The sequence below is a fragment of the Thalassophryne amazonica genome, chromosome 10, assembly GCF_902500255.1.
Source record: "Thalassophryne amazonica chromosome 10, fThaAma1.1, whole genome shotgun sequence".
Lineage (NCBI taxonomy): Eukaryota > Metazoa > Chordata > Actinopteri > Batrachoidiformes > Batrachoididae > Thalassophryne > Thalassophryne amazonica.
Genome location: NC_047112.1, coordinates 83,110,793 through 83,134,514, shown reverse-complemented (window position 1 = coordinate 83,134,514; position 23,722 = coordinate 83,110,793). Strand labels below are relative to the sequence as shown.

The following is a 23,722-nucleotide window of genomic DNA, read 5'->3' as shown; positions in this document are numbered from 1 at the left end:
GAATAAAGTTGTAATATTATGAGAATAAAGTCGGAATTTTAAGACTTTGAGAATAAAGTTGTAATATTACAAGAATAAAGTCGGAATTTTACGAGAAAAAAGTTGTAATATTATGAAAATAAAGTCATAATATTACGAGAATAAAGTCATAATATAATATTTCGACTTTATTCTTGTAATATTACAACTTTTTTCTCGTAATTTACGACTATATTCTCGAAGTTCAAAAGAAAAAAGAAATTCAATGTGGCCCTAAAACTCCTTGTTTTTCCTTATCATCCTTGTTACGTGTTTTGTTTCAAAATTCTCCCCACATTCTCTATTAGGTCCCTGTCACATCTTGACCATTTAGCCAGCGTATGCTGACTTATGAGAAATTTGACGAATACGATGGATACATTGAATAAGTTATGCAGCTGTCACACCATGATGGTTTAGCCAGCGTATACCAACAGCCCCGTTTCCAATGAGTGGTCCGGGTCGTTACGACATGGTATGATATGGGTCTGGCTTGATCTGCGTTATGTTTGGCAGACGGTGCAAGGTAAGATAAGATAAAGTTTATTGATTCCACAGTGGGAAAATCACTTGTTGAAGCAGCCAGAGTCATGCAGCAGTAAAGAAAAGAAAGATATTTACATTAAAGAAAGGTGACTAAAGTATATTGTGTTTGCTGGTGAGTGCATAAATACTAATGTGAACAGATTACGTGAAAATAGAATATAAGTGAGTAAATATATGTATAAGAAGTCAGAAGTCAGACTACCACAGCAAGAATTTTAGCTGAGGAAGCTTCTGCGATTTGAAGCGAAATGGCCTCGCATCAAGCAACCCAGTCCAGTTGAAGATTCAAGCTTCTCTACAACTAGTCAAGAGGGTTTGTAAAGTTGCCAGATTTAGCGAGAAAGTCACCAAGTTGGGAATACTGTTCCAGAGCTGCCAGCAGCTTATTTTTTATACTCTGAAGATTTCACATCACCCATTGGTTCAAATGCATCACATGAAGCATTTGCAAAAGGTGAACTCTGATTGACTATCTGCTCCTGTTTCAGCTCCGTTCCCATGTGGAATCACAGCACTGGAACTTAAAGAGCCTTTTCCTGAAAATGATGCATTCAAGCAGCCTCCATGCACAGAGGAATACTGTGCGCAGAATGATGAGCTGAGCAGACGCTAACTCAGAAGATGACTAATGAAGCATTTTGCAGCTCCATGCCTTCAACGCTTAAACGAGACCAATTAAGCACCGCTCTGTGACATTTCTCTTTGGCTAGCACTTATTGTTACTGACCAACAATAACATTATATTATAGATAGCTAAGAAAAGCAATACAAAGCGATGCTTCATAACAGTTGGATTCTGCTATACGAAGCGATGCTTCATAACAGTTGGACTCTGCTAATGCAGGTGTCAAACAGATGCTGGATAATCACTGTCCCTCTGCAGTTTTTTTTTTTTACTTTTTATTTATGAACTTTTTAAAAGTTCAAAAAATAAACATCTAGTGTTGCCTAGTGCTTGCTCTGGGGGTTGGTAAGGTTAGTCCTTACTGGCGTAAAGTGCCTTGATTCGACTTTCTTATGATCTGGTACTATATAAATATAATTATAAGTGAATAGTATATTGATGTGTATGTCTGTGTGTCGACATGTAGTAGTGAATTTATATTTATGTAAATATGACTGATTAGAATTGTTGGACTTGTACTAGCAGGGGTGGGCGCTAATAAGCTTTGCTTCAGCCCACACCCTTTCGGACTCACTAGTTTTGTCTGTGTTTGTTTGTGGAATTGTTCATTTTTTTCTATTTGAATATTTTGTGTGCCGAATTAAAAAACTTTGTCAAACTTTGTCATATTAATTGTACTGTTCTTACCTTTGATGAAAATGGAGGAAATCATTTGCAAATTTTGTATTGAAAAACATGCGCGGGAAGCCGATAGTAAAGAAGAAATGGATGTATGAGGTCTGTTAGAAAAGTATCAAATCTTTTTATTTTTTGCAAAAACCTGATGGATTTGAATCACGTGTGCTTGCATGAGCAAACCTTGAACCTTCGTGCGCATGCGTGAACTTTTTCACACCTGTTGATTGCATCATTTTCTGGTAAGCAGCCTTTGTGTGAGGACATGTGTTGTGCTCTCGGCGGATTTTCATTACAAGGAAAATGGCGGAACGACTGGAGCAGAGCTACTGCATCAAATTTTGCCAGAAACTGGGCGACAGCCAGGTGGAAACCATTCGGAAGATTCAGATGGCTTTCGGTGACAATGCTATGGGCATCTCACAGATTAAGGAGCGGTACAATCGGTTTAAAGATGTCCGCACAACTGTGGAGAGCGAGCCACGCTCTGGGCGGCCATCAACATGCTGAAACGACCAGATCATTTCCAAAGTGAACGCTGTGGTGATGCGGGACCATTGTGTGACTGTCTGAGAAATTGCGGAAAAGGTGGACATCCGCACTTTTTCAGTACATTCCACTGTGACAGAAGATTTGGCCATGAAAAGCGTGGCGGTGAAATTCATGCTGCTGCTGACGGCGGAGCAAAAGCGCCTCTGTGTTGAAGTCTCACAGGACATGCTGTGACATGCCCACCTCTTTCACAATTTCTCGGATAGTCACATGACTGAAAAGTCACCGAAAGCCGTCTGAATCATCCAAATGGTTTCCACCTGGCTGTCGCCCAGTTTCTGGCAAAATTTGATGCGGCACTGCTCCAGTCGTTCCGTCTTTTTACTTGTAATGAAAATCCGCTGAGCGCACTACACATGTCCTCACACAAAGGCTGCTTACCAGAAAATGATGCAATCAACAGGTGTGAAAAAGTTCACGCATGCGCACGAAGGTTCAAGGTTTGCTCATGCAAGCACACGTGATTCAAATCCATCAAGTTTTTGCAAAAAATAAAAAGGTCCAATACTTTTCTAACAGACCTCATATGTAATCTATTGTAGATAGAGGCACAAACTCCCCAGCTCAGTTGCCATGTGTTGGAGTTCACTCCGGTGAATGAGAGGGTCGCGTCCCTACGCCTTCGGGTCGGGGACAGGTCTCTCACCGTTGTCTCGGCCTACGGGCCGAGCAGCAGTGCAGGGTACCCGACCTTCCTGGAGTCCCTGGGAGGGGTACTAGATAGTGCTCCGACTGGGGACTCCATTGTTCTGGGGGATTTCAACACCCACATGGGCGGCGACAGTGAGACCTGGAGGGGGGTGATCGGGAAGCACGGCCTCCCCGATCTGAACCCGAGTGGTGTTCAGTTGTTGGACTTCTGTGCTAGTCACAGTTTGTCCATCACGAACACCATGTTCGAGCACAAGGGTGTCCATAAGTGCATGTGGCACCAGGACATCCTGAGCTGGAGGTTGATGATCGACTTTGTAGTCATATCATCTGACCTTCGGCCACGTGTCTCGGACACTCGAGTGAAGAGAGGGGCAGAGCTGTCGACCGATCACCACCTGGTGGTGAGTTGGATCTGCTGGGAGGGGAGGAAGCCGGTCAGACCTGGCAGATGCAAACGTATTATGAGGGTCTGCTGGGAATGACTGGCGGAACTCTCTGTCAGCGAGGTCTTCAACTCCCACCTCTGGGAGAGCTTCTCCCAGATCCCAGGGGAGGTTGGAGACATGGAGTCCGAGTGGACCATGTTCTCCACCTCCATTGTCAATGCGGCTGCTTGTAGCTGTGGTCACAAGGTCTCTGGTGCCTGTCACGGCGGCAATCCCCGAACCTGGTGGTGGACACCGGAAGTAAGGGATGCCATCAAGCTGAAGAAGGAGTCCTACTTATCTTTGTTGGTAGGTGGGACCCCAGAGGCAGCTGACAGGTACCGGCAGGCCAAGCGTGCCGCAGCCTGTGCAGTCGCAGAGGTAAAAACTCGGGTCTGGGAGGAGTTCGGGGAGGCCATGGAGGAGGACTATCGGTCGGCCTCGAAGAGATTCTGGTAAACCGTCCGACGCCTCAGGAGGTGGAAGCAGCTCTCCACCAGCACTGTTTACGGTGTGGGTGGGGAGCTGTTGATCTTGACTGGGTATGTTGTCGGGTGGTGGAAGGAGTACTTCGAGGATCTCCTCAATCCCATTGTCACGTCTTCCGAAGAGGAAGCAGAGACTGGGGACTCAGAGGCGGACTCATCCATTACCCAGGCCGAAGTCACTGAGGTGGTTAGAAAGCTCCTCGGTGGCAAGGCTCCTGGGGTGGATGAAATCCGTCCTGAGTACCTTAAGTCTCTGGATGTTGTGGGACTGTCTTGGCTGACATGCCTCTGCAACATCGCATGGCGATCGGGGACAGTGCCTCTGGATTGGCAGACCGGGGGTGGTGGTCCCTCTGTTTAAGAAGGGGGACCGGAGGGTGTGTTCCAACTATAGGGGGATCACACTCCTCAGCCTCCCCGGTAAGGTCTATTCCAGAGTACTGGAGAGGAGAATTCGACCGATGGTCAAACCTTGGATTCAGGATGAGCGGTGTGGTTTTCGTCCTGGTCGCGGCACACTGGACCAGCTCTACACGCTCCATCGGGTGCTCGAGGGTTCATGGGAGTTTGCCCAACCAGTCCACATGTGTTTTGTGGATCTGGAGAAGGCGTTCAACCGTGTCCCTTGGGGCACCCTGTGGGGAGTGCTCCGGGAGTACGGGGTCCAGGGTCCTTTGCTAAGGGCTATCCGGTCATTGTAAGACCGCAGCAGGCACTTGGTTCGCATTGCCGGTAGTAAGTCAAACCTGTTTCCAGTGCACGTTTGCCTCCGCCAGGGCTGCCCTTTGTCACCGGTTCTGTTCATTATTTTTATGGACAGAATTTCTAGGCGCAGCCAGGGAGTAGAGGGGGTCTGGTTTGGGAACCACAGAATCTTGTCTCTGCTTTTTGCGGACGATGTAGTTCTGTTGGCTTCGTCAAATCAGGACCTTCAGCGTGCACTGGGGCGGTTTTCAGCCGAGTGTGAAGCGTCCGGGATGAAAATCAGCACCTCTAAATCCGAAGCCATTGTTCTCGACCGGAAAAAGGTGCTTTGCCCTCTTCAGGTCGGTGGAGTGTCCTTGCCTCAAGTGGAGGAGTTTAAGTATCTCGGGGTCTTGTTCACGAGTGAGGGACGGATGGAGCATGAGATCGATAGACGGATCGGTGCAGCATCTGCAGTGATGCGGTCGCTGTATCGGACTGTCGTGGTGAAAAGAGAGCAGAGTAGGGGGGCAAAGCTCTCGATTTACCGATCAATCTACGTTCCGATCCTCACCTATGGTCATGAGATTTGGCTTATGACCAAAAGAACGAGATCGCGAGTACAAGCAGCCGAGATGAGTTTCCTCCGCAGGGTGGCTGGGTGCTCCCTTAGAGATAGGGTGAGGAGCTCGGTCACTCGGGAGGAGCTCGGAGTGGAGCCGCTGCTCTTCCACGTCGAAAGGAGTCAGTTGAGGTGGCTCGGGCATCTTATCCGTATGCCACCTGGACGCCTCGCTGGAGAGGTGTTCCGCACACGTCCCATTGGCAGGAGGCCCCGGGGAAGACCCAGGACACACTGGAGGGACTACATCTCTCGGCTGGCTTGGGAATGCCTTGGGGTTCCCCCGGAGGAGCTGGGGGATGTGTGTGTGGATCGGGAGGTCTGGGCGGCTTTGCTTGAGCTGCTGCCCCCGCGACCCGACTCCGGATAAAGCGGAAGAAAATGGATGGATGGATGGATGGATGGATATACGAGCGAAGCACTGCGCCTCTGTCTACCACAGTGCACTCGCTCTATGGTAGACAGAGGCACAAACCGGAAATGGCATAAAAATTCAGCGCAAGTGGAGGAAAAAGCCACAAACTGGACAAAAACGTCGCAGAAACCCAAACCAACAAACCAACGGTAGATGAAGCCGCAAACCGGAAAGGACACGGTGAGATGCTGAAGAACTTCGCTTGTTAATGTCTGCGACATACGTATACATATTAACTGTTAAATACAATAACCTATTAAAACTAATTGTGGAAATTTCACCTTATACATCATGAACACACAGAGTTGATAGACTCTATGTGTTTAAGGCAAGCTGACTCCAAGTCTCTTCATTACCAGTTCACGGGAGCCAGCACGGCCGAGCAGAGCATCAAAAAAAAAAAGACCCTCACCTTGCTTCAAGACAATTCCTCGTGTATTTCCTCACAGGTTTGGCATCCTGCTCAAGAGCACACTCCTGCCATCTGATGGTCAGGAGTACAATTTTTTCAAGTATGTGGGGAAATTGACTGTCTTATGTTATTTTTAAATGATTGAATAAATTAAAAGTTATGCAGTTGAACTCCATGCAAATATTACATGATTTATTCACGTTCATTTTGTAAACACAATATTATATAGTAGGAAATGTATGTTACACTATAGGATAGGATCCTGCAGTTCATTGCATTCAGACTAACTCACATGATGTGGTACAATAGTGGTGCAAGCATTTAGTGTGCTTGCTTCCGATTCTCTTTATGTCTGCCAAGGATGTAATAAAATCATCTGCATTTACGTATTTATTCATTTGTTTGTTAGCAGGATTATGTCAATACTACTGCACAGAATTTGCCAAAATTTTCACCACAGATAGATATTGGGCCATGGAAGTGAAGAATGCTGAATTTTGGAGGTGATCCAGATCTGGACTCTTGATCAAGATTTCATTTTATATAGGCTTTGAAGGATTACATCAAACTACTTCACAGATTCTCACCACATTTGCACCACGGAGAGATATTAGGGCATAGAAGACTCCACTGAATTTTGGGGGTGATCTGGATCTGGATTCTATATCAAGATTTCACTTTATATAGGCTTTGAAGGATTACATCAAAACTACTTCACATATTCTCACCAAATTTGCACCACAGAGAGATATTAGGGCATGGAAGACTCCACTGAATTTTGGGGGTGATCTGGATCTGGATCCGGATTCTATATCAAGATTTCACTTTATATAGGCTTTGAAGGATTACATCCAAACTACGTCACATATTCTCACCACATTTGCACCACAGAGAGATATTAGGACATGGAAGACTCCACTGAATTATAGAGGTGAACTGGATCTGGATTCTATATCAAGATTTCACTTTATATAGGCTTTGAAGGATTATATCAAAACTACTTCACATATTCTCACCACATTTGCACCACAGAGAGATATTAGGGCATAGAAGACTCCATTGAATTTTGGGGGTGATCTGGATCTGGATCCGGATTCTATATCAAGATTTCACTTTATATAGGCTTTGAAGGATTACATCAAAACTACTTCACGCATTCTCACCACATTTTTACCACAGAGAGATATTAGGGCATGGAAGACTCCACTGAATTTTGTAGGTGATCCAGATCTGGATCTGGATTCTGTATCAAGATTTCACTTTATATAGGGTTTGAAGGATTACGTCAAAAGTACTTCACGGAGTCTCACCACATTTGTACCACAGAGAGATATTAGGGCATGGAAGACTCCACTGAATTTTGTAGGTGATCCGTATTTGGATTGGCGGACAAGAGCAATCTCGGATTGCTCTTGTTTTCTTATTTTTTTGTAAACTATAGTTTTTGTGACATACAACAGTGTTATACTATAAAATGTTCATTTTTCTATAAAGGTATTTACATATTTTTTCTGTATTTTTGACAGAATTATTCTTGCAGCCACTGCTGTAAAATCTGTAAAAGCAACAGAATTTACAGAATTTTTGTAATTTTCTTTTTAAACATTGAAGGTTACATGTGGAAAAATAGTAAAGATAGATTATGAAGCAGCTTGGACTGTGTACTGAAATGCGTTTACTGTCTATTGCATGCAGTAACTTATATGTGAGATTTAATGTTATTCACAGGAGAAATTCTCATTCATTCATTCATTCAAGAGGTAAGGCACTCCACATGGACAAGAAACCCACATAATAACAATTGTGCGCAACATTTGGATACTCCACAAGCCTCCTCTCTCGCCACAGTGAAATAAAGTTCGCCCACTCAGGAAAAAAAAAAAAAAAGGGAAAGGCAGGGATGGTATAACTCCATTGCTTGGGAATTTTAAACAGGGGAAAGTTGGCATCCTTCAGCATCTCAGCTCCACTAAATTCAGCCATAAATATTTCCATGCTGTGGAAAAATGACGCTGCTCTCAATGCAGCAGAAGCAAAGCCTTAGAAGCACTAAATCTTGCTTCATTGTGTCAGAACAGGTTGAGATTCAAGGTTTTAGTGAAGCTTTAAGTGATTTAAAAAAAAAATATTTGAATGTATCAAAACAGAGAACTCATGGTTTTCATATCGAAGCCAAAGTGTTTCTTCACTTGTGAACTTGATGAACTTTGACCATGACTAGAGGTACAAAAAAGTATTTACACGGCTGTTGAGCAGTCAAATACAAGGGTACACACACACACACACACACACACACACACACACACACACACACACACACACACACACACACACACACACACACACACACACACACACACACGCACACACACAGAAACACAAAGCCCAGAGACAAAGACAATCTATCCCAATGGACTTTCCTGCTGTCAGAATGTCTGGTATGCATTAGCCACAGACTCCAGCGGGATAGCAGGATCCACAGTGTGCGTATGCATGCATGCGGGTGGATGCACGTGATTGGACGCGCACATAGAGCCACAAAAGAAAAAAAAAGAGAGGTGTCAAAACTCTTAAAGTTCGACATGTTGGGAAGATGCCTCATGAAACCCATGTATAAGGAATCGTTATGCAATCTGTGATTCTATAGAAAAGTTTAATGAACATCTGACGTTACAGTCACATCTGGTTAAATAGGTCAGGAACTATTCTAGTAACAGATAAAACAACATATGGGTGTAATGTACAGTATATTACAGTACAACTGTCTCTATAAACACTATGCTCCAATGCACTTGGTCTCCCCTCAATTTCTTTATCATCCTCATAAATCTCTGTTTTAATCCTGTTCGCACTGGCATAAAAAAGGATTAAATGAATAACAAGGAAAAGGATATGAGGTGTGCGTATATCTGCACTCTAAAAAATGAACCGCTGTCTCAATAAGAAAAAGTGATGTAACAATTTGCATGATTTTTTAAAAGTTATTTCAACTTAACTAAAGTTATTTCAGCTTAACTAGAGAAATCTTGTGGCATTAACAGTTGAAAGTTGAAATAACAAAGTTGAAAATCTATGCAAATTGTTATGGAGTTAAAAATTTTGACCTCCTGCTTTGGCAGGGACACACAGCCGGACAGATGCGACTGATACTGCAGCGACCATCTCATGCACGCTTGTGCACGCGCACGTACACAGTGCGAGCATGTGGAACGTGTGGGACCACATTGCGCTCCCACAGCAGTAGTTAGATGCTGGACATATGTACATAAATCAGCGAACATATGGAAGCCCACAACAATGTGAAGCACAGATTCAGAACATTATAGGAGCAATGAATGTACTGTTTAAATGTAACACAGTCATGTTACTGGTCATAAATCTGTTGTCAGTGTAAATAAAAAGAAAAGAAAAAGAAAACACTACAGTTTCTAATAATTAATTCCTGTTATGCAGAGTGGACAATACAGGTATCCTCCTGTTCCTCTCTGTACTTGGCCCATGGTCATACACGTAAACAAGCTGATGGACTGACATAACTGAAGCTGTGTGCTCATATCGTATCATATCGTCCAGCGAGCGGCGCACCGAAGGACACCACGTCATATGGCCCACAACTCACGTGGTAGACGTGACAGTCCGATTGCCAGCTGAGTGCTCACATGATCACACGGAGCTTTTCACATTGGGCAGCCTGCCTGATGTTGTGCCCGCTGACGTAGTCACTGTTGCAAAGGCGATATGTGTTTTTATGTATTTCCATGTGAGGACAGCATGCCCACGCACGCGCCTCACGGTGAAGTGTTGTAAGGTGATGTCCTCCATAACACAAAATGTGTTCTCCAGCTGTGACTTGCGAGTCTACAGAACCCAGCAGCTGCTGCTGTCACGGACACGCCCACCTTTTGTTATGTAATTATGTATGTAGCTGTTGTCGTATTTATTTATTTATTTTTACTGGCTCTGTTGTCTGTGTTTTAATGTAACATGTCATGTGCTCTGAGTCACTGTCATTTCCAGCTGACAGTGACTCGCTGGACAGTGATCACCTGAGAGGAACCGTGTGTCCACAGCGCTCTGTGCAAAGATGAATGAGTTCACACCTTTCCCCATGTTTTATCTATTTTCTACTCTTCCTGTCTGTCAGGTGGACTGCAATTTATGTGGTGGAAGTTTCATTAGCCAGGCTGGCTGGCTGATAACAGAGTTCACACCGTGCTATGCCCGCTCAGATGTGGCTGGCCGGTCCCCATGTGATCTTGTCTGTACATCAGCATGTAGCATGAGAGGCCGCCCACACATGTGCATTATGTCAACATATGTTCTCCAGCTGAGTTGCGCGTACACAGTGGTCAGCTGCTGGACATTACAGCTGTCCAGATGCACGCTGTGCTGAACAGTGATCGTACTCCAATGAGCTCAGCCACACCTGACAATGTTGGTTCATAGTGGGGGGGGGGGGGGGGACACACCCGCATGCCACATATGTTGTGGGGGGGGGGCACACTTGCATGACATATGTGTTGCTTGGTAACGGCACACTTGTGAGGCATTTAGACATTGTGGGGCCATTTGCATGGCCGGCTCGAATGTGGTCGCCTGCCCTCTACTGTCATGCGGGCTGTGCGGATAGCCCTGCCTGTTCTAAGTCCCCCGAGAATGTTATTGATGTTCTGGGTGGCACCTGGACTCCGACCGACACCTGCAGAGAGGGAGTCGAATGGGCACTCACAGGGCACTTGCTGACTTTGGGGAGTTGGTGTGAAGGCTGCCTCGATCACGCCACGGTGCGACATGGGCAATCATTTCATGCAGCATATTGTGCCGCAGCACAATATGTCCCACCTGCGTACGACATGCTATGCGAATGCTGTGAACACGATCAGCTGACAATGTGACATCATCTTGCCCACCGTTTGAATGGGTTACCGGTGCGAGTGGCACGCAAATGTAGAGTGCATGTGCTGTGCACAAATGGTTGTGGCAACAGCTGTATGAGGCAGTCGAGGCGGCTTCAGTTTTTCATGAATGGTATGTGATTCCTCCTTCATGCACCAGTTGGCTTCAATCATGTTATGTGTGAAGGGGCCCTTAATCACTGACTAACCCTAATCAAAATAAACTAATTTCTTCACATCATTAGGCCCTATATACCTATCAGGTTTGATAAAAAGACCAAGGTGATCACATGAAAGTACTCAAATCACTATCCGGCCTTTGTGACCTATTCATGTGGCCACTGTATGGTAATAAAAGTGAGCCTGGTACTAGTGGGTGGGTCTGGCCCATCTATTGACAGTGACAGTGTATTGCCCCCAAATCTGATTCCAAATAATATAAAGAAAAAAAACTAATATATTACAATGATCATTTCTCTACAAATAAATTATGATTGTGGTTTGCATGAATAACTTAAAATAATTTTAAGCTATATAGTTCACCTGGAATTTGTGGATTTTAGTGAGTGCTGTCAGATGTTACATCTCCATTTACTTGGTGGGACCATTACGATGCAATTCATTTAGAATGTCAATGTAGTCAGCTGGATGTCTGAAAAAGATTGTGCTGCCGTCAGTGTTTAATGTTAAATCTAGAAGTGGCATGCCTCACACAAAATAAATGAAAGAAACAAAATGTTAGTGTTTAGTGGAAATGTGGCCATCAGGTAGCAAATCTTGCACCGATGTTAGTAGTGAGACGACCATCCATGATAAAAGCTAGGACTAAACTTAATGTTTATGCTGGATTTCAAGGAGAAAAACATATATGTTTTTTCTCACACCAGTGAAGTACCATGTAACACCCAAGAAAAATGCATATGATAAAACGCATTAAAAAACAACTTAGCTCACAAATACACAAATGTTTGCTCAAAAGGATTCTCTGGTCACAAGTCCAGAGCCCTGGATTTTAGCCTTCTGTCATAACAACACAACGTAGAGTGCTGTGCAGCTGCTACATATGTACTTTCATGACATTAGGTCATTAATCCATGATTACTGAGGAAATATATGGGGCATAATTTTTAATTCCCACTCCAAGGCAAAACCGTTGTGAGAACTACTGCTCAGCCCCCAAAAATATGATATAATAACTGAGTCAAACCAACCTAGCTGGGCTTAACCTGTTAGGTGAGCTTGTCTGTGTATGTGTTATGTGTCGGACGCAGCTCGAAGAACCGACCAGCGTTTGAAGGACCCAGTATGAAATAAGCAGAGCACGGTACAAAGGCTAACTGAATTTAATACATAACAGTGATGTGATACAAAACAACAAAAGAGTGTGCGGTCTGGCGTGGTGGTGATACGGTGCACTCCCAGCAACGCTAACGGTCCGGAGCCAGAAGCCGTTCGGACCCAAGGACCCCACCGACACCCCCCAGGTGGCCGCAACAAACCGAGTCTGTGAAAGAAGGAACCATTATGTGAGTCCACACTCTACACACAGAGAGACCACTCAAAGGTGTACATAAACAGCAAACACTTCCTGGCTTAATTACTAATCAGCTTCCCAACCTGCAGGCATGGAACATCCAGTTCACAAAACTCCACTGCAGTGGAAGCCGATACATGACTAACGTACAGCTCAATATAATAAGGTGTGAGGGACACCACATTTACTGACTGTATAAACGTTAGTCACAAAATCTAACGTACCTCAGGAAGTGTGCTGACCTCACCCCCTCCTCTTTCACAGACCGTGCATCAAACCCTGGACGTTCTCTGCATCCACTGATGATGAGATGGCTCCCGAGACGACGATCTCACCCGTCTGGTCACAAGGTCGAGTCTCTGGCAAATACACACTGTACACTCCAGTCTTAAATGCCACCATGTTCCAATCCATATAGATGCACCACAGCTGTGAGTCCTGACGAGCCGCAGGTGATCAGGGTGAGGTCCTGATAACCTCAGCAACACAGCCACTCAGTCCCAAATGCAAGCCACCTGGAAGGAAAAACAAAAGACAGAAACAAAAAGGCAGCCAGGCCCCCCAGCCATACAACAGTATGGAGGCGTCATTTGTCCCACCCAGGACATGCATTCATTTCTTCTTATAGTCCATGAACCAGTCATGAATTTTGACCTAATCGGTACCATTTAAGGGGAAAAAAACAACACTTAGAATCCAGCCTCAGTGTATCATGGCCTACACAAAAATGTATGATATCCATCCAAGGGTGGTAGCTGTAGCCAGGTCGGGGTCAATGAAGAATTACACAGAGGTCAAACTTTAAAAATGCTCCAATCATGTTGAAATCTATATCAGATTACTTGTCTGATCATAACGATTCCAAAAAGGTATAGTTTGGACTATCTATGATGGAATGTTCTGGAGTTATGGGGTCAAAACAGCAAAAATGGTGACAAAGGTCAATTTCAGCTTGTACAGGGGTCAAATATTAAAGTCGCTCCAATTTCAGTAAAAAATTATGCAAATTATGGTTGAAATAAAAGGATCAATAAATGGAATAGTTTTGACTGTGTTGAATGATTTGTCTCCAAAGTAAAGGTCAAATAAGGTCAACATCCATTGAATTCTATGACATGTGACGTTACCCTGTAACATGAAAACTAAGCATGACAGATGGTGCAAACTATTCCTTTTTAGAACCCTATTAACCTAAACAATAATTTGCACATTTTTTTTTACTGAAATTGGACCAACTTTAATATTTGACCCCTGTAAAAACTGAAATTTACCTTTGTCACCATTTTTGCTGTTTTGACCCCATAACTCAAGAATATTCCGTCATACACCTTTTTGGAATCGTTATGATCAGACAAGTAATGTGATACAGTTTTCAACATGATTGGAGCATTTTTAAAGTTTGACCTCTGTGTAATTCTTCATTGATCCCTACCTGGCTGCAGCTACCACCCTGGGAGGGCTATCATACATTTTTGTGTAGGCCATGATACACAATGGATGTATTCAAAGTGTCGTTTTTTTTTCCCCTTAAGTGGTACCGAAAACCTGCTTGGCCCACGGACTATTAAAATTAAGTTTCAACTTTGTGGTATTCTGGAAGATTCTGATGCTGCAGTAACCAGAGTTACCTGCAGGGGCACTAAGCGCCAATATAATAGGCTGTGACTGCAGTGCAGGCAGTGGTAGAGCGAATGGAAGGAAACAAGACGGTTGTTCTGAGCATTGCTGTAAATAAATGTTGATAGTTATTATGCAGCATCATCGTCTCTTCAAGCTTACTGAACCAAAATCGAGCGGTACACGACAGAAATTGGTGAGTAGGAGTGGATTTAACTGTGAAGAAGAGTTTTACGTTGAAGACAAACTCCGTTGAGATGAAGCAAGGACACGAAGAAAGGAGATGGAGTAGGTGGAGGCCTTCACCGCCTCCGCATTCGGTGGAGGTGAACACCATCGTTTTGACGAAGTGGAGAAAGAATATGATGCTTATCAAGAATGGCTAGAAGAATTCTTTGTGGGCAACGGACTGAAATATGATGCCGAAAAGCCGAAAGCACTGTTTTTGACAGTGGCCGGAAAACAGAACCACAGCCTGCTGATGGACTTATATGCACCTTTAAAGATGTCTGAATGTACACTCAACAAAAATATAAACGCAACACTTTTGGTTTTGCTCCCATTTTGTATGAGATGAACTCAAAGATCTAAAACTTTTTCCATATACACAATATCACCATTTCCCTCAAATGTTGTTCACAAACCAGTCTAAATCTGTGATAGTGAGCACTTCTCCTTTGCTGAGATAATCCATCCCACCTCACAGGTGTGCCATATCAAGATGCTGATTAGACACCATGATTAGTGCACAGCTGTGCCTTAGACTGTCCACAATAAAATGCCACTCTGAAAGGTGCAGTTTTGTTTTATTGGGGGGGATACCAGTCAGTATCTGGTGTGACCACCATTTGCCTCATGCAGTGCAACACATCTCCTTCGCATAGAGTTGATCAGGTTGTCAATTGTGGCCTGTGGAATGTTGGTCCACTCCTCTTCAATGGCTGTGCGAAGTTGCTGGATATTGGCAGGAACTGGTACACGCTGTCGTATACGCCGGTCCAGAGTATCCAAACATGCTCAATGGGTGACATGTCCGGTGAGTATGCCGGCCATGCAAGAACTGGGACATTTTCAGCTTCCAAGAATTGTGTACAGATCCTTGCAACATGGGGCCGTGCATTATCCTGCTGCAACATGAGGTGATGTTCTTGGATGTATGGCACAACAATGGGCCTCAGGATCTCATCACGGTATCTCTGTGCATTCAAAATGCCATCAATAAAATGCACCTGTGTTTTTCATCCATAACAGATGCCTGCCCATACCATAACCCCACCGCCACCATGGGCCACTCGATCCACAACATTGACATCAGAAAACCGCTCACCCACATGACGCCACACACGCTGTCTGCCATCTGCCCTGAACTGTGTGAACCGGGATTCATCCGTGAAGAGAACACCTCTCCAACGTGCCAAACGCCAGCAAATGTGAGCATTTGCCCACTCAAGTCGGTTACAACAACGAACTGGAGTCAGGTCGAGACCCCGATGAGGTCGACGAGCATGCAGATGAGCTTCCCTGAGACGGTTTCTGACAGTTTGTGCAGAAATTCTTTGGTTATGCAAACTGATTGTTTCAGCAGCTGTCCGAGTGGCTGGTCTCAGACGATCTTGGAGGTGAACATGCTGGATGTGGAGGTCCTGGGCTGGTGTGGTTACACGTGGTCTGCGGTTGTGAGGCTGGTTGGATGTACTGCCAACTTCTCTGAAACGCCTTTGGAGACGGCTTATGGTAGAGAAATGAACATTCAATACACGAGCAACAGCTCTGGTTGACATTCCTGCTGTCAGCATGCCAATTGCACGCTCCCTCAAATCTTGCGACATCTGTGGCATTGTGCTGTGTGATAAAACTGCACCTTTCAGAGTGGCCTTTTATTGTGGGCAGTCTAAGGCACACCTGTGCACTAATCATGGTGTCTAATCAGCATTTTGATATGGCACACCTGTGAGGTGGGATGGATTATCTCAGCAAAGGAGAAGTGCTCACTATCACAGATTTAGACTGGTTTGTGAACAATATTTGAGGGAAATGGTGATATTGTGTATGTGGAAAAAGTTTTAGATCTTTGAGTTCATCTCATACAAAATGGGAGCAAAACCAAAAGTGTTGCGTTTATATTTTTGTTGAGTGTAAGTTGATTGATTTAATGAGTCTCTTTGGCTGCAGCACAGCCAGTGGCAGAGGTCGAGTGAATGGAAGGAGACAAGACGGTTGTTCTGAGAATCGCTGAAAATAATGTCGATAGTTTCTGTGCTGCTTCATCGTTTCTTCAAACTTACGGAACCAAAATTAAGCGGTATACAACAAACCTCTCAAATATGCATTTGAAGTGTTGGGCTTCTTGCACAATGATTTTAAAGTATTTGTGGAAGTGTGATTTAATTGTTTATCACTTCAGGTATGGTGTATTAGTATTCTTATGAAACCTAATGCAACAGTTCCTTCATTCATTCATTTTCTGTACCCTATCCCAGCGGTAATGCAATATTTGTCATATTAATTTTTCTTTCACATGACGCCAACTGCTCAAGATCACAGTCGATCCGTAACAGATCTGCATTGGGGTTTCACAAAAGTTTGAAACAGGATGCACTTCAGGTCGACATGGTGTTCTCAAACAGTCTCCCAGCCACGTTCGACTCGAGATCTGCTCGCATTCACTTCTGAGAGCTGATGGGATCAGGCGTGCTCACAGTGACATGGCTGCAGCAGTTCTTATCCTCTTATTAACTACAAATGGAAGAGTGTAAAATAGTTGACTTTGCTTTTTATTGCCATACAATTCAAAATTAAAGATTTAAATGCACATTATTGTTATGTCCTGTAATTACATTGGTTTTGAGAGTGAGGATGGGATGGAGTTATGAGAGAGGATGTGGACTTGAGGGGACTTTTTGTTGTTGATTTTTTTTTTTTCTTTTCAAGCTGTGCTTGGCAACATGACATAAAAGCTCTGCTGCTTTTGAATGTTTTGCCAAAAAAAAAAACCCAGCTCATTACTCTTTTAGTCAGAATATATGTCATGGTTTTTCCCATGAAAAGGAGGCAAATGAAAGTATTTACTGACACTTATCTGCTATGTTACCTTTTCTTTTTTCTTGTTTTTTTACGGGTTGTTTTTCAGTCCGCCCACCGAATGCTCACATAAATTGCAATAAATGTATTGGTCCTTTTTCCTTGAGATCAAACAAACTACCCATACAGTGGAGGCAGAGCTGCATGCTGGAATTTAAGAGGCCAAACCAGATCAGACTGAAGTGACCACAAAGCAGCACTTATCCACCATCTGAATTAGACTGAGACAGTAAAGTCATGAAAATAAACCATAATGCACAATTTAAAAAGAAAAAAACACAATGTAAAAAGAAAAATAATCCACATGCTATTAGTTTACACCAATGGAAAAGGTCTTTTGTTGTTAAAAAGCACAACAAAACTGGATAATGTGATTCAGTAAGGTTTTTGGCAGTGATTTTACTGCTATTGCATTAACCCATGTGTGCCTATGTCTATGATGGTTGCCACAAGCAGGAGGCACTATAGAGAAAGGGAGAAAATGTTCTCCACCCATGTTCATTTATTTGTAATGCCACTGGAAGATGTTATTCTGACATATCAGTTGGCATGACAATTAGTAGATACATAAAATTTGATTTGGCATTTTGCTTGCTTCCAACGTGTTAACAGATATGAAATGCTTCTGCAGGAGTTAAATGTAAAACATAGATGGATGAGCCAACTAAACTGTTTAAGGACCCGTGGGCTACACTTGGGCCCACTATGTTGACAATTATTAACTGATTAGTAATAATTGTTAGTAACAGTAATTAGTAATAATTATTACTAATCTTGGGGTCTGTTTCTACAAGTTTTAAATCTGCAGTGATCAAACTTCCTAAAAATAACCTCTTCGAGCCACTGCAGTCCAGCTTTAGAATGCACCACTCCATGGAGACAGCACTTACTAAAGTGGTGAATGATCTTCTGCTTGCAATGGAGTCGTATCACACCGCAGTGCTGCTATTGTTAGACCTTAGTGGTGCTTTTGACATGGTCAGTTATTACATACTATTGGCTTGCCTTCAGAATTATTTTTGGATTACTGACAATTTTCTCATGTGGTTTAACTTATCTACTCACTCTCAGTGTGTCTTGTGTAACAACATTAGTTAAAATTTTGCTCCAATATCATATGGGGTACTGCAGGGGTCCACATTAGGCCCTCTGTTATTCTCTCTCTATATACCACCTCTCAGTCAAATATTACAAAGTTTTGGAATTACTTTTCATCACCATGCAGATGACACCCAGTTGTACATGCTAATAGCTGCTGATAATCTTACCTACACTAAGACTTTAGAGGACTGCCTGGCTTATTTTTTTATTACTTTTAAACTCTGATCATTGGCATCAGTTTAACCAGCTAATATTAACTTCGGACTAGTGTGTTATTCATCAGAATGATAAAGTGAAAAATATTGGGGTGGCCTTTGATCCCACACTGTCCTTCAACGAACACATCAGAAAAGTAACTAAGAATGCTTTCTATCACCTCCATGATATTGCGAGGATTCAAACTTTTATGTCTATGGCTGATGCAAAGACAGTGATTTGTATCTTTGTCTCCTCTAGATTGGATAACTGAAATGTCAAATTTTGTATCTTACCGGAGTCCAGCATCAGTGGTATTCAGTTGGTTCAGAATGCTGCTGCTAGAGTTCTGACTAAGAAAAGAAAATTCAACCATATTACTCCAATTTTGGCCTCCCTTCACTGCCTTCCTATATGGCTGATCCAATTAAACCTTATGTGCTGGCTCGTGCGCTGCATTCTCAGGAGGCAGGATTACTGTGTGTTCCAAAGGTTAAAAACAAGTCAGCAGGCCACAGAGCTTTCTTTAGCTGATATAAAACAGTCTGAAAAAACAGTCTCTGTACACATTCAAAACCAGATTAAAGATGCATCTGCTCTCTCTTTCATATGAATATGATACTAGTGTAGAACTGAACTATTTCTTTTCTCTCCATCCTAATTTTGTTACTAATAATTGAGCAGGTCTCAGTCTCATCATATCTAAATTCTGGGACTGCTAGTGAAGCAAAGGGCGAGCTGCTGGTGATCACATTAGTGTCCTGTCTGTAACTGTGTTATTTTACTGCTGAGAAATAGGCTTTCTGAGAGTTGTTAGTTCTGGCTGATTGATTTTGCTCTCTCTTTCTCTGCTTGACATGTGATTGTTGGACCGCTTTTGTGGATAGGTGTGGTGGACAAAAGGACCCTTGTAGCAATCCCCTGTCTGAGGGTGCAGCCTGCATGAAGAAGATTTTTTGGTGGAAACTGCTGAAGGATTATTACATGACTGTAACCTGACTAGAATCTTTCTGTTCTTGTTTTACTCACTCACTCACTCACTCACTCACTCACTCACTCACTCACTCACTCACTCACTCACTCACTCACTCACTCACTCACTCACTCACTCACTCACTCACTCACTCACTCATCTTCAACAGCTCCAGCAGGGGACACCAGACTTCCCTTTCATGGGCCACATTGACCACCTCTGACTAGGGGATCCCGAGGCGTTCCCAGGCCAGTGTGGAGATATAATCTCTCCACCTAGTCCTGGGTCTTCCCCGAGTCTCCTCCCAGCTGGAACACCTCCCGAGGTAGGTACCCATGGGGCATCCTTACCAGATTAAATTCAAATCAAAATTATTAGTTTTTATAGCGCCAACTCATGATGAGATCGCCTCAAGATGCTTTACACAACACAATACCGAAAACAGAGAAAAAAATGTAATAAAAAAAAAAATTAAAAACACAATAAAAAGACAAAATATTAAAGAGCACAAGAATGCAAACATATAATAACACAAAAAACTAATGATAAAACAAGGAAAACAAATGGGTTTTCAGTCTCAGTTTAAAAATCTCCACATTAACTAACTGCGGTATATGTGCCGGGAGATCATTCCACAGAGCTGGGGCACGGTAGGAGACCGGTCTGTGACCGGCAGACTTTTTATTCACCCTGGGAACACACAAAAGTCCTGCACTCTGCAAATGCAGCGCCTGAACTGGTAGATAGGGTCTGACCAGGTCAGCCAGATAGGGAGGTGCAAGTCCATTAACAATTTTAAAAGCCAATAACAGAACCTTAAAATCTGATCGTGAGCGACAGGAAGCCAGTGCAGGGATGCCAAAGTAGGCATAATATGGTCAAACTTTCTGCCTTGAGTCAAAAGTCTGGCAGCAGCATTTTGAGCCAGTTGAAGACCCCTAATGTTGGACTGCGGCAAACCAGAAAATAGAGCATTGCAATAGTCCAATTTGAAAAAAAAAAAAATGCATGTATCAAAGTCTCAGCATCAAAGTCTCCAGATGCCCAAACCACTTCAGCTGGCTCCTTTCAACATGAAGGAGCAGTGGCTCTACTCCGAGTTCCCCATGGATGACCGAGCTTCTCACCCCATCTCTAAGTGAGACACCAGCCACCCTCCTAAGGAAACCCCTTTTGGCCGCTTGCACCTGCAATCTAGTTCTTTCGGTCATGACCCAACCCTCATGACCACAAGTGAGAGTAGGAATGAAGATTGACCAGTAGATCGGGAGCTTTGCCTTTTGGCTCAGCTCCCTTTCATCACAACAGTATGGTAGAGTGAATGCAATACCACCCCTGCTGTGACGATTCTTTGGCCAATCTCCCCAAGGTACTTGAACCCCTTCACTTTGGGGAAGACCACATTCCCTACCTTGTTATCTTATTTTAAAAATTGTTTGAAAATTCTTTGTTGCACTTTGTTTATTTGGGTTTTCTTATTGTTAATATGGCCTAAACACTTGGTCACCCCCCCGCCCAAGTCTGGTCTGGTTGAGGTTTCTTACTCAAATGATACTAGAGAGAGTTTTTCCTTACCATTGTTGCCTATATGCTTGCTCAGGGCGGTTGGTGAGGTTAGACCTTACCCATGTGAAGTGCCTTGGAGAGACTTATGTCGTGATTTGGTGCTATACAAATAACTTTAACTGAATTGAATTGACATGAATTGATGAGGTCCAGAATATTTTGCATTGTCTTTGACTAACTTCATAGCAAGTGATACAGACTTGTCTGTATAGTGCTTCAAGTTATTTTACTGTGACCAGCAGTTCCAACAAATCACTCTCCCACCCTGCCCAAGTGCAAAACTTTGCGCAGTCCTGCTGACTCCTTAATTATTTTGTCGACTTCATAAATGTGTTCTCTCCAGCAGTAATGTTTGTGTTGTTAATGTATTTCTTACCATTTACATTCCACACACTGAGTCTTGGCTTGATGCCATAGGAAAAGGGGCTGTTCGAGACAGCGCAACTTTCTGTCATAGTGCAACATCCTGCTGACTAATTTAACAAAAGATTTTATTTTTAATCTGCACTGCACCGCAGAAGATGCACAGTGCCGGAAGGTGCTGGCATGATCATGATCACATAATTTCAGGCATGGCATCCATGCATACATATGTGTCAACAGTGTGATAAAAGATATGGAACAAAAATGTAAGCATGTTAAATTTCTGTTGCTGCACACACACACACACACACACACACACACACACACACACACACACACACACACACACACACACACACACACACACACACACACACACACTGATGTCAAGGTGCTGCCATGCAAGGCGCTCACTACACACCAGGAGCAATCTGGGGATTAAGGACCTTGCCCAAGGGCCCTGTGATTTTCTGGCCAGATGGGGGTTTGAACTGAGGATTTCACTTGTCTCAAGCCCACTGCTTAATCACTAGACCATCACCTCCTCACAGGGATGCACATCAGCACATCAAACTACAACAAAACTGAAGTGAAAACAAAAATTTAAAAAGACAAAATACTAAACACGAAAGGAAAAAGCAAAAGTTCAACTTAATGCATGACTGTTTTACCTCAGAGAGCTTTGGTGGCTAATTCTGTGAATGATCCACTCAGACTCTTTGAAGCTTTGCACGCAGATCCATTTCCTTGCCAGACAACCTCTCACTCAAGTTTGCCTTCTAAATAGCAATAGACCAAGGACAGGGCTCTTAAAGGTAATGACACACGATAATCTCATTGATTAGATTCACATTACGCCCAAAACACAGTGATGATTAATGAAGAGAATTAATTCAACCCCTTTGCATCTAAATTTGTGCTGGGATTATGCACCATATAAAGAGCAAAGTAAAGTTGGACATGTCCCAAATCCACTTTCACGATCTGTTTTGTACAACTTTAGAGCATCAAGATAGCATTCAAAATTCTCATTCGGTGTTTCGCAGTTGTGAAATCTTGCGCCGTCTGGCAGTTTGTGACTCACGCGAGAGGTAGAGTTCCGGTTTAGAGCACAATTTAAACAAACGTCGGGGTACAGCAGAAGTTTATCACAGGTGCTACACCTCCTCTAGATAACACTCTCATCTTGAGAGAATGTGTCATCATTATAATCACTCGTGAACTCACTGAATCGGCCCCATTCACATCCTGGCTTTGCCATTGTCTATATGCTCTGTGAGACAGTGGAACTCTGCTGGCACCGCGGTGCATTCTGGGCAGTGTAGGCAGCCGCCAGGGGCACTATGGGAAACTGTGAAACATCGAATTATCACTTCATTCATTCATTCATTCAGTCAGTCATTCATTTTCACCCACTTATCTGAGCCGTGGTGACTCTTCCATATCCTCAGCCAAGTCCCGTAACTCTTCCCAGGGGATCCCAGGGCATTCCCAAACTAGCTGGGAAATCTCTCCAGCATGTCCTGGGTCTTACCCTGGGGCCTCCTCCCGGTTGGACGTGCCTAGAAGGCCTCCCTGGGAATGTAACCAGGAGGAATCCAGGTGCTCAAACAACCTCAGCTCGCTACTTTTGATGCAAAGAAGCAATGGATCGACTCCCCCCCCAATCCCCATGAATAGTCAAACTTCTCATCTTGTCCAGAAATGTAAGACCAGATACCCAACAGAAGAATCTCATTTATGTTTACCTCACTACAGTCTAAAGTCAGTTTAAACTGAAATGAAACAGAAATACAGATTATATTTTAAAGATAAAAACATATAATTACATATAATAATATATTTTATAATATAAGTTACAATATAATTTAATGAAGTTGGAGGAGATTACAGTTTTCCCCTGTTTGTTTGTCAGTTTGTTTTTGAACAGCCTGGAGCCCATAATTTTTCATATATCTTTCTGAAATTTTTACTGAAGATTCAAATCCTGGTGGGCAAGAACTGATTATGTTTTCAAGGGGAAAAGTCAGAAAAATTGGAAATATCCTTATCTTTAACATTCAACAAATATTAAAATATCCATAACTCTGTCAAAAAAGATCAAATTTCTTTTATATTTGAGACCATTATGTAGGATTGTATCCTTTAGCGACTGACAAAGTTTGATACAGTTCTGCACCAGATTACAGATTTTGTGGCCATTTAAATTTAACATCGAAAACCTCATTTCATGAATAGTTTACATTATATCCTAAGCAAACGTGCCCCAAACTCTCTCAAA

The 23,722-nt window shown here is 43.2% G+C and overlaps 1 protein-coding gene and 1 long non-coding RNA gene across 3 annotated transcripts in view; both read right to left on the bottom strand.

Moving 5' to 3' along the window:
* ddr2a (discoidin domain receptor tyrosine kinase 2a) overlaps positions 1 to 23,722 on the bottom strand; it is a 135,589-nt gene that overhangs the window by 51,553 nt on the left and 60,314 nt on the right. The gene's annotated exons all lie outside the window — the stretch shown is intronic.
* LOC117519062 lies at positions 1,027 to 23,722 on the bottom strand. The gene is made up of 3 exons (XR_004563158.1): positions 23,595 to 23,722; positions 1,302 to 1,317; positions 1,027 to 1,037 (listed from the first exon to the last, which is right to left on the bottom strand). It is a non-coding gene; the product is annotated as an uncharacterized LOC117519062 (long non-coding RNA).